This window comes from Podarcis cretensis, assembly GCF_951804945.1.
Source record: "Podarcis cretensis genome assembly, chromosome: 10".
In the NCBI taxonomy this organism is placed as follows: Eukaryota; Metazoa; Chordata; class Lepidosauria; order Squamata; family Lacertidae; genus Podarcis; species Podarcis cretensis.
Window position 1 is genome coordinate 49,863,837 of NC_137179.1, and position 10,150 is coordinate 49,873,986.

A 10,150-nucleotide genomic window follows, 5' to 3' on the forward strand; every position below is an offset into this window, starting at 1 on the left:
CTTTTCTCGGACTTCCCCATACCTTCCCTTTTTTGCATCCTTTTTTATTTTTAACAATTATTCAACAACCCTTTTAACCTATTAAATTTAAATTCATTCTCCTTTTCAATTTCACCCTAAATCAAGCAAAATTTACCGCTGTAATTCTACGTCTTCCTCTCTCTTAGCATTTTAGCACTCCTCAATTTTATAATAGCTCTTAAGATATATTTTAAACTTCTTCCAATCTTCTTCCACAGTCCCTTTCTCTTGGTCACGGATTCTGCCGGTCATTTCTGCCAATTCCATAAAGTCAATCACTTTCGCCTGCCATTCCTCCAGCGTGGGTAGCTCTTGTGTCTTCCAATATTTTGCTAGAAGAATCCTTGCTGCCGTAGTAGCGTACAGAAAAAAGTTTTTATCCTTCCTCAGCACCAATTGGCCGACCATACCCAAGAGAAATGCCTCTGGTTTTTTATGAAAGGTGCATTTAAGTACTTTCTTAATCTCATTATAAATCATTTCCCAGAAGGCCTTAATCTTTGGGCAGGTCCACCAAAGGTGGAAGAAGGTACCTTCAGTCTCTTTACATTTCCAACATTTATTATTGGGCAGATGATAAATCTTCGCAAGCTTGACTGGAGTCATGTACCACCTGTAAATCATTTTCATAATGTTTTCTCTTAAGGCATTGCATGCCGTAAATTTAATACCTGTGGTCCATAACTGCTCCCAGTCAGCAAACATAATGTCATGACCTATGTCTTGTGTCCTGTATTCTCTTCCTCAAGACAAACTGTCTTTGGTAATAAATTTTGATAGCAATATTAGTGCATTTAAAAAACCTAATTGAACCAAAGTTTTTCAATACCTTTCACCACCACCGTGACCCTTGTCCTGAACCTTTTCGGCTGTCACTTTAACCAGACTTGTTTAAAAAGCTTTTCTGTTTTCAAATTGTGCTTACTGTACCTCTCCCATTGAAATCAGTGAGATTTAGATAGGCTTAACATCATGCGCACCATTTGTAATCAAATATTTTCTTTCTTTCCTACAAAGAAGGGGGATATTTGATCCAGCTATGACTGCCATATGCTGGTGTGTTCTGTTTATTTTCTGGCATAATAGGATAGTTTGGGTACAGAATAATGTTTCATGTACCGTACTGTTCTTATTTAAAATTCAGTATGCAGAATTTGGTGAATTCTATCTACCACCCATATGCTCTGCAAAGATAAGCCACCTTCATTTGTGGACTGTTTTACGTTATTTGATTAGTTCTTTTTTAAACTGCTTTTTCAAGTACAGTTTTTCTCCTGGTCTAAGAAAATGATCTGTTTAGTAATAAATCGCCACCATTGGAAGACTTTTAGCCTCTCTCTCTCTCTCTCTCTCTCTTCACCAACTTAATTACAATTCCAGAGAGGCCTTTTGCTCTGACCTATTTCAAATCAGTCATGAAAATAACAAGCATCTTCAGCATCAGCTTGAGCAAGCATGTTTTCAGAACACCCCCATCTTTCATCCTGTCATTTCCCAAATCCAGAAGAACAAACATAGATACTTGGTCATCTGCTGGTTTTAAATAAATTTCCATGGTGCATAGGTTTTCAGATAAATTGTATCATTTTCCCCACACACACACTGTCCCCGATAAACTGCATGATGTAGAAATTCCAGCTGTGTGACAGATATGTTTATTTCTGTATCTTTCTCTCCTTCAAGAGCCAGTGTGGTGTAGTGGTTAAGAGTGGTGGACTCGTAATCTGGCGAACCGGGTTCATGTCTCCGCTCCTCCACATGCAGCTGCTGGGTGACCTTGGGCCAGTCACACTTCTTTGAAGTCTCTCAGCCTCACTCACCTCACAGAGTGTTTGTTGTGGGGGAGGAAGGGAAAGGAGAATGTTAGCCGCTTTGAGACTCCTTTGGGTAGTGATAAAGCGGGATATCAAATCCAAACTCTTCCTCTTCTATTTCTTCTTCACTGCTGATAACTGAATTATTGTAGAACATTGAATATTGTTCATTTGGATATCCATCTGGTATTGGATGACGGGCAACTGTTCTCAACAAACTCAGTGGAGTTGTTGCAGGGAGATTTAAAAAAATAATAATTCACAAAGCTTGTTCAAATCTGTTCCTTCCCATCTACTACCTCCTACATCTGTTCCTTCCCATCTACTACCTCCTCTTCTTGAGCCTGGGAATTTGTTTGATTTTATGTTTTTGTAATTTTTATTGTTTTTTGTTTGTATTGTTTTATTTGTGTTGTTGTTTTTTTTAAAGGTGTTATTTTGTTCTTAAGGGGAGGGGTCACGGCTGCTGGGGAGTTGGTCCCAGCCAACAAAATGGCTGGGACATGTTTCACAGGGGGGAATGCACTGGGACAACCGATCTCAGTGATCACGGGTAGGAGGAGGAGTTACGCTAAGACCAGACCATGTCATTACAGAGGAGGCAGGTTTAGTCGTTGTCTGAGGACTTTCCCTGCCTCCCGGTCTGGTCCTGACCGGATGGATACTAGAATCAGCAAGGGATACCCACATGACCTGAAGGTGCTGCTGTGCAATGCCAGGTCAATGATTCATAAGACCACTGCCATCCATGACTTGATCATGGATGGGGGACTTGACCTGGCATGTGTAACAGAGACTTGGTTGGATGAAGCAGATGGGCCTGTCCTTGCCGCTGCTTGTCCACCAGGTTTCTCTTATGCACAGCAACCTAGGTCATGTGGGCGGGGAGGGGGGGTTGCAGTGATTTTTAAGAAGTCATTAGTTTGCACCAGGCGTCCTATTGGGAAGACCCAATTTTCCGAGTGCATGTTCTGGAAGTTGGGCAATAGGGGCAGTACAGGATTCCTTTTGGTGTACCGACCTCCCAGCTGCACCAAGGATTCCCTGCCCGAGCTGCTTCAGGTCGTGGCGGATATGCTCCTGGAGACACCTAGCTTGGTTGTCCTAGGGGATTTTAACATCCATGCCGACACAACCTTACAAGGGGCCGCTCGGGACTTCGTGGAAAGCATGGCCTCCATGGGGCTGTCCCTGAATAAGTCTGGCCCAACCCATAGCCGCGGACATGCCTTGGACCTGGTGTTTACCTCTATGGATGTTGGTGATCTGACACTAAGTAAAAGTGAAACGAAAGAAGTGCCATGGTCAGATCACTTCCTGGTGCAACTGGACTTCTCTGCGACCCATCCCCTCTGCAGGGAGGTGGGACCGATTCGGATGGTCTGCCCCCACCACTTAATGGATCCAAATGGTTTCCAGAGAGTGGTAGGGGATGCTTTATCCCATGTTGATGGCCTTTCAGCCGATTCCCTGGTGGCCCGCTGGAATGTGGAGTTAACCAGGGCTATTGACTGTTTGGCTCCGAAGCGCCCTCTCCGATTGCATGGAGCCTGGAGAGCCCCGTGGTTTTCCACGGATTTGAGGGCAATGAAACAATCGTTGAGACAGCTAGAGCGCCGGTGGCGGATAACTCATTCCGAATCTGACCGGACACAGGTTAGAGCTCAACGTCAAGCCTACCAAGTGGCGATAGCGACGGCGAAGAAGACTTTCTTCACCGCCTCTATTGCATCTGCAGAAAACAGCAGCAGGAGACTCTTTCAGGTGGTTCACAATTTAGCGGAACCACCTGTAACATCGGGGCCCAGTACGGGCCATATGTTCTCCTGCAATGATTTTGCAAATTTTTTTGCAGATAAAATCGCTCAGATTCGGGAAGAAGTAGACTCCACCGTGGGAGCAGGGCCGGGGCGGGAGAGTGCTAGAGTCCTGTCTGGTCAAGTTGTGTGGGATCAATTCCAATCTGTTACCTCCGAGGATGTGGACAGGCTGCTTGGACGAGTGAAGCCAACCACCTGTCTCCTGGATCCTTGCCCATCCTGGCTTATAAAAGCTAGCCGGGAAGGACTGGCCGATGGGCTTCGTGGGGTGGTGAATGCTTCCCTCCGTGAGGGAGCCTTCCCAGACCCGCTGAAAGAGGCGGTTATTAAACCGCTTCTTAAAAAACCATCTTTAGATGTGGCCACGATGGCCAATTATCGCCCAGTCTCAAACCTTCCATTCTTGGGCAAGGTGATTGAGCGAGTGGTTGCTGAACAACTCCAGGCATGCCTGGAAGAAGCGGACCATTTGGATCCCTTCCAGTCGGGATTCAGGCCTCATCATGGGACTGAAACTGCCTTGGTCGCACTGGTTGATGATCTCCGGCGGGCTAGGGACAAAGGTGAGAGCTGTTTCCTAGTTCTGCTGGATCTCTCAGCGACGTTTGATACCATCAACCATAACATCCTTCTGGACCGTCTTGAGGGGCTGGGAGCTGGGGGCACTGTCATACAGTGGTTCCGCTCCTTCCTCCTGGGCCGTGTTCAGAAAGTGGTGGTGGGGGATGAGTGTTCAGACCCCTGGGCTCTCACTTGTGGGGTGCCTCAGGGTTCTGTCCTCTCCCCCATGCTTTTCAACATTTACATGCAGCCACTGGGAGAGATCATCAGGAGGTTTGGGCTGGGTGTTCATCAGTATGCAGATGATACCCAGCTCTACCTCTCTTTTAAATCAGAACCAGTGAAGGCGGTGAAGGTCCTGTGTGAGTGTCTGGAAGCGGTTGGAGGATGGATGGCGGCTAACAGATTGAGGTTGAATCCTGACAAGACAGAAGTACTGTTTTTGGGGGACAGGAGGCGGGCAGGTGTGGAGGATTCCTTGGTCCTGAATGGGGTAACTGTGCCCCTGAAGGACCAGGTGCGCAGCCTGGGAGTCATTTTGGACTCACAGCTGTCCATGGAGGCACAGGTCAAATCTGTATCCAGGGCAGCTGTTTACCAGCTCCATCTGGTACGTAGGCTGAGACCCTATCTGCCTGCAGACTGTCTCGCCAGAGTGGTACATGCTCTGGTTATCTCCCGCTTGGACTACGGCAATGCGCTCTACGTGGGGCTACCTTTGAAGGTGACCCGGAAACTACAACTAATCCAGAATGCGGCAGCTAGACTGGTGACTGGGAGCGGCCGCTGAGACCATATAACACCGGTCTTGAAAGACCTACATTGGCTCCCAGTATGTTTCCGAGCACAATTCAAAGTGTTGGTGCTGACCTTTAAAGCCCGAAATGGCCTCGGTCCAGTATATCTGAAGGAGCGTCTCCTCCCCCATCGTTATGCCCGGACACTGAGGTCCAGCTCCGAGGGCCTTCTGGCAGTTCCCTCACTGCGAGAGGCCAAGTTACAGGGAACCAGGCAGAGGGCCTTCTCGGTAGTGGTGCCCACCCTGTGGAATGCCCTCCCATCAGATGTCAAAGCGATAAACAACTATCTGACATTCAGAAGACATCTGAAGGCAGCCCTGTTCAGGGAAGTTTTTAATATGTGACATTTTAGTGTATTTTTCATCTTTGTTGAAAGCCGCCCAGAGTGGCTGGGGAAACCCAGCCAGATGGGCGGGGTACAAATAATAAATTATTATTATTATTATTATTATTATTATTATTATTATTATTACTTCAGGGTACTCTCAGAGACTGCAATCCTGCATGCAGTGAGGTTATTCAAATCACACTCAAATTAAAAGGAATTAATTGTAATGCTTAGCACTGATCTTGGATTATATTTTGAGTTTATAAAATTACTTTATCTGCAGAACTGAATCCACAATGGCAAGCAGTGTTGGAAAGCAAACAACGTAATCAGATTTTAAAGAGTTCTAAAATTAACTCATAATTTGAGGCTGCAGAAGGACTTCTAAGGACAACAATGCTTGATTCTTTCCAACTGTGTTGGAGCACTGCAGCTTTATTTGGGTATTCAGATAATTCGTATAAGCAGTCACATGACAGGAAGTAGTTGTGCAGTCCTTGAGCCCCTCCATCATATCACCTTGATCCCATTTTTAGCCTTCCACAAGTTTGAAGGCAAGAGTCTGAATCAGGGAGCACTCTCTAGTCATAGAGCCTCTCTGCGTAATTTAGAACCCTGCACAAGCAAGGTTCTAATTTTCACAAATGGCCTCCACAAGAAGAGGAGTCTTCAGCCATCTACCTTCAAACTCCCAGAGGGCTGTAAATGGGATGAAGGGATCCCATTGGAGAGGAGGAGGCTTGGCAGTGCCCCCAAACTCTCCTCTCATGGTTGCCTGCATAGGAGTCATTAGAGTGCCTCAGTAAAGTCAATCTGCATTTCAAACAAGAGAACCACAATCACTAGTTGAAATCAGTGGTGCTTAAATGTGCCTCAACTTAGCTGGCTCTTCATATAATGCTGTCAGCATTTATGTGTGGCTTTGTCCTATACCCCAGCCATAGGAGCCAGCTCCTAGGGTTTGAAGCCCCTTCAGCCCCTCCTAAAATATTTGAGGGGGCTAGGGCCCCCAAAGTTGATGGGCATTACAATTCAAATGGTGTGTGTGCCATGTCTTGTGAGCAATTCTGTAGAGTGGGGCTTATGTCCCCCCCCCCCAATATTTTACTCCCATTGGCACCCCCAGCCCAGGTGTTTCAATGCATTCCGAAATCCAGTTTTAGGAAAGCAAATATTCATTCTCGCTCACTACCCTTCGACAGCAATGTGTGATGTGATTCTGTGGGAAGTAGATGAGTTCTGCCTTTACTGAGAGACACATTTGTCCCATCTGTGTTTTTAACTTAGTCATAGTCATATTTATGGGAATGATAACTAGGTTTGTTAGGGTGTTTGCTTAGAAGATATCTTCAGATTCCTCTTGTAGCACAGACCTCTGGTAGGACAACACAGCAGATATAACAATGCACTATTTCATAGGGTGCTGCTGTTAAATACTGATATATTGTAGGCTGGGTTCCATCTAAAACAGGTAAAGTTGTTGAACTACAACTCCCATCATCCCTCACCTTCGGCCATGTTGGCTGAGAGTGATGGAAGTTGGAGTCTAACAAACTACGGATGTCCACAAGCTAGTTATCTCTGACCTCTAGTCCAATCTCCTATGGATACAAAGTAAATGTAATATTAAAGCCCAAGAAAAGTGTCTGGAGACAGCACAGTTCTTCTCTTAAGCCACCCTTGGAGTTTTATACCAGAGAGTTATTCTCACTGCCGTTATTTCCAGTAAAATTATACCTACAATTACCTGGCAGCAGACTCCGTGAGACCCCCATTTCAGTAAGCAAAGGCAATAGGCTTGCCAAGTTCATCCATGTGGAACCCCACACAGGCAAGGTTTCTGTTCATACCTTGTATGACACCTAAGCCAGGCTTAATATCATAAACCCTGTTAGTATGAAAGTATACAAATGAAGATCTTAAAAAGATAGGTAGAATACCGTATTTTTCCGTGTATAAGACGAGGTTCCCCCCCAAAAAAAATCTTAAAGTTTAAAATTGGAGGTAGTCTTATACACTGAATGTTGCAATTACATATTCAAATAAATACCATACATGCCGCACAGAACCTGAGCGTGCCCAAGGGGCAGAATGCAGTTCGCTCCCCTGGATGTTTGAGAGTGAAACAGAAAAATCAATTTGACTTCTGCAGTTCCTGGCTGTTGGGGACATGCTCTCATTCATGCTCTCTCTCACACTCAGCTGCCTGGCTCTGCCGCCACTCCAGCTGGCCCGAGGGGATCAAAGTCATCTCACCCCTCCACGCCTTGCCCAGCAGAGAAACCGCGCACCTTACACCCCTCCTGGGCAACTGTGCACCACCCGCCTGCGACTCCAGAGACTCCCAAATCTCCTGCCCCCTTCCCCCTTCATTTTGACAGATCGGAGGAGGCTCGGGAGTCACGGGCTGGCGGGGGTTGCTCAGGAGGGCACAAGGTATGTGATTTCTTTGCCAGGCAAGGTGCAAAGCCCTTCTTTCACACCTTGTGAAACATAAATGTGCAGAGTTTTTTAAAAAGGTGTTACGATCGACAAAGGAGGCCCCAACTCCCTTTTCTTTAATCAGAATTAACCCTGGCTGTGTCAGAAACAGGGGTGTGTGCTTAAGTAAATTGTGGACTTTGGTACAGATTCACCTGGTCCACACACCCTGCTCTCCTTGGGTAATATGCAGCTGTGGAGAGGTGGGAAGATAGTTTTTGCGCAGGCAGAGGCAGAGGTGGGGGGGATCGAAGAGTGCAAAAGAAGGGCTTTGCACCTTGCTCTGCAGAGAAACCACACGCCTTGCGCCCCTCCTGGACAATGGCTGCCCGCTCCTGACTCTGGAGCCTCCCCCAATCCTCAAAACGAAGGGGAAAGGGGGCAGGAGATCAGGGGAGGCTCAGGAGTCGTGGGGGGGCACCGTTGCCCAGGAGGGGCGCAAGGCGTGCAGTTTATCTGCTGGGCAAGGCATGGAGGGGTGAGATGACTTCAATCCCCTCGGCCAACTGGAGCGGTGGCAGAGCTGGCGCGGAGCCGGGCAGCTGAGTGTGAGAGAGGGCGTGAATGAGAGCATGTCTCTGAGGGCCGGGAGCTAAAGAAGTCAAATGGATTTTTCTCTTTCTCTCTCAAACATCCAGGGGAAGAAGAAGAAGAAGAAGAAGAAGAAGAAGAAGAAGAAGAAGAAGAAGAAGAAGAAGAAGAAGAATAGTAGTAGTAGTAGTAGTAGTAGTAGTAGTAGTAGTAGTTTGGATTTGATATCCCACTTTATCACTACCCGAAGGAGTCTCAAAGCGGCTAAAAGCAGCTAACATTCTCCTTTCCCTTCCTCCCTCACAACAAACACTCTGTGAGGTGAGTGGGGCTGAGAGACTTCAGAGAAGTGTGACTGGCCCAAGGTCACCCAGCAGCTGCACCCAGGAGCAGGGAAGCGAACCCAGTTCACCAGATTACAAGTCTACCGCTCTTAACTACTACACCACACGGGCTCTCAGGGGAGCAAACTGCACTCTGCCCCTTGGGGGTGTGCAGGCTCTCCACTGCCTCCCCCCCCCAGCTGTAGGGCGGCTGAGTGGGAGGGGGCAGGCAGACTCTGGGGGCCCTGGGGTGTGCCCCGCCCCTCTGCTGCACGGAGCTCAGTGATGGCACCTGGGGAGGGGGGGGCTGAGAGGAGCAGCCGTCATGACATAGCTTGCCTCACTGTTTGATGTTTAAAATATTTATTTCTTGATTTTGGGCTCAAAAAATAGGGGTTGTCTTATACATGGGGGCATCTTATAGATGGAAAAATACGGTAATAGTTCCTGGGAAGTGAACAGGATGTTCTTCCATATTACAGGCAAATGGTAGGTGAGGAACAGATGGTTTAGACTCCTTATCTTTCAAAAGGTGATAAAGCCAACAGCTGTAGAGTACACAAGACCTACAATGCTTGTTTTATGATTAATTCAGCAATGGTGATTTAAAAAGAAAACATATACAGCTACAGCAGAATGAGAAAGAAAGATAAAAACAGCAGATCAGCTTGTGCCATCCACGGAGGAGCTTACATGTATGCAAAGCCCTAATGCTGTCTTTGCTTTTACTTTGTAGGGGGAAAGATGGAAAGATTTGCTGTTCCAACAACAGTGACAGGGTTCAGTCATCCCAGGAATAAAGAGATTGTTTATTTGTAGGCAGCAATGGAAATTTGATTCATGCAGCTTAAACCAGTCATCACATAAACCAGTCAATTGGTTAACCATAGGATGTCCAGGCTAAGTTTTTATTTTGAATCTTGCAATTCAAGTCAACAGATTGTCTGAAAAATAAACTGAACGATGGAACAGACACAGGCGGTAATGGTATGAGAGAGAAAAATGTTTTTAAAGGGAGGGCACAAGGGTCAAAGTTTATTTCAAGGTTCCTCCCACATGTCAGATTTTTGAAATCATGGTATATATCAGATTAACATTTTACTCCTAAATGTATAATCTCTCCCATTGATGTGAATTCTGTGTAAGAATCCTTTATTGTCCAGTTTATGATTCAGTTATAATTTGTATGTGGAAAATACCTTTCCTTCATTTAACCACTACATGGGTTTAGCAGTGAGGGGAAGGATGAGCAGCAAAGCAGAACCGGTCCTACCATAAGGCAGAATGAGACAGGTGCCTCATGCAGTTGATTTGTGGATATTGTGAAAGGGCAGCCAATGTTTACTTAGTTATTTCATTATTCCTTTATTTTATTTTTTCCTCTCAGGGAGAAGCACTTGAGGTTTTTCTGCCTCAGGTGCCACAATACCTTGGTCAGGTATAGACACTATGTCTCTTGAGTGGGCTGGGG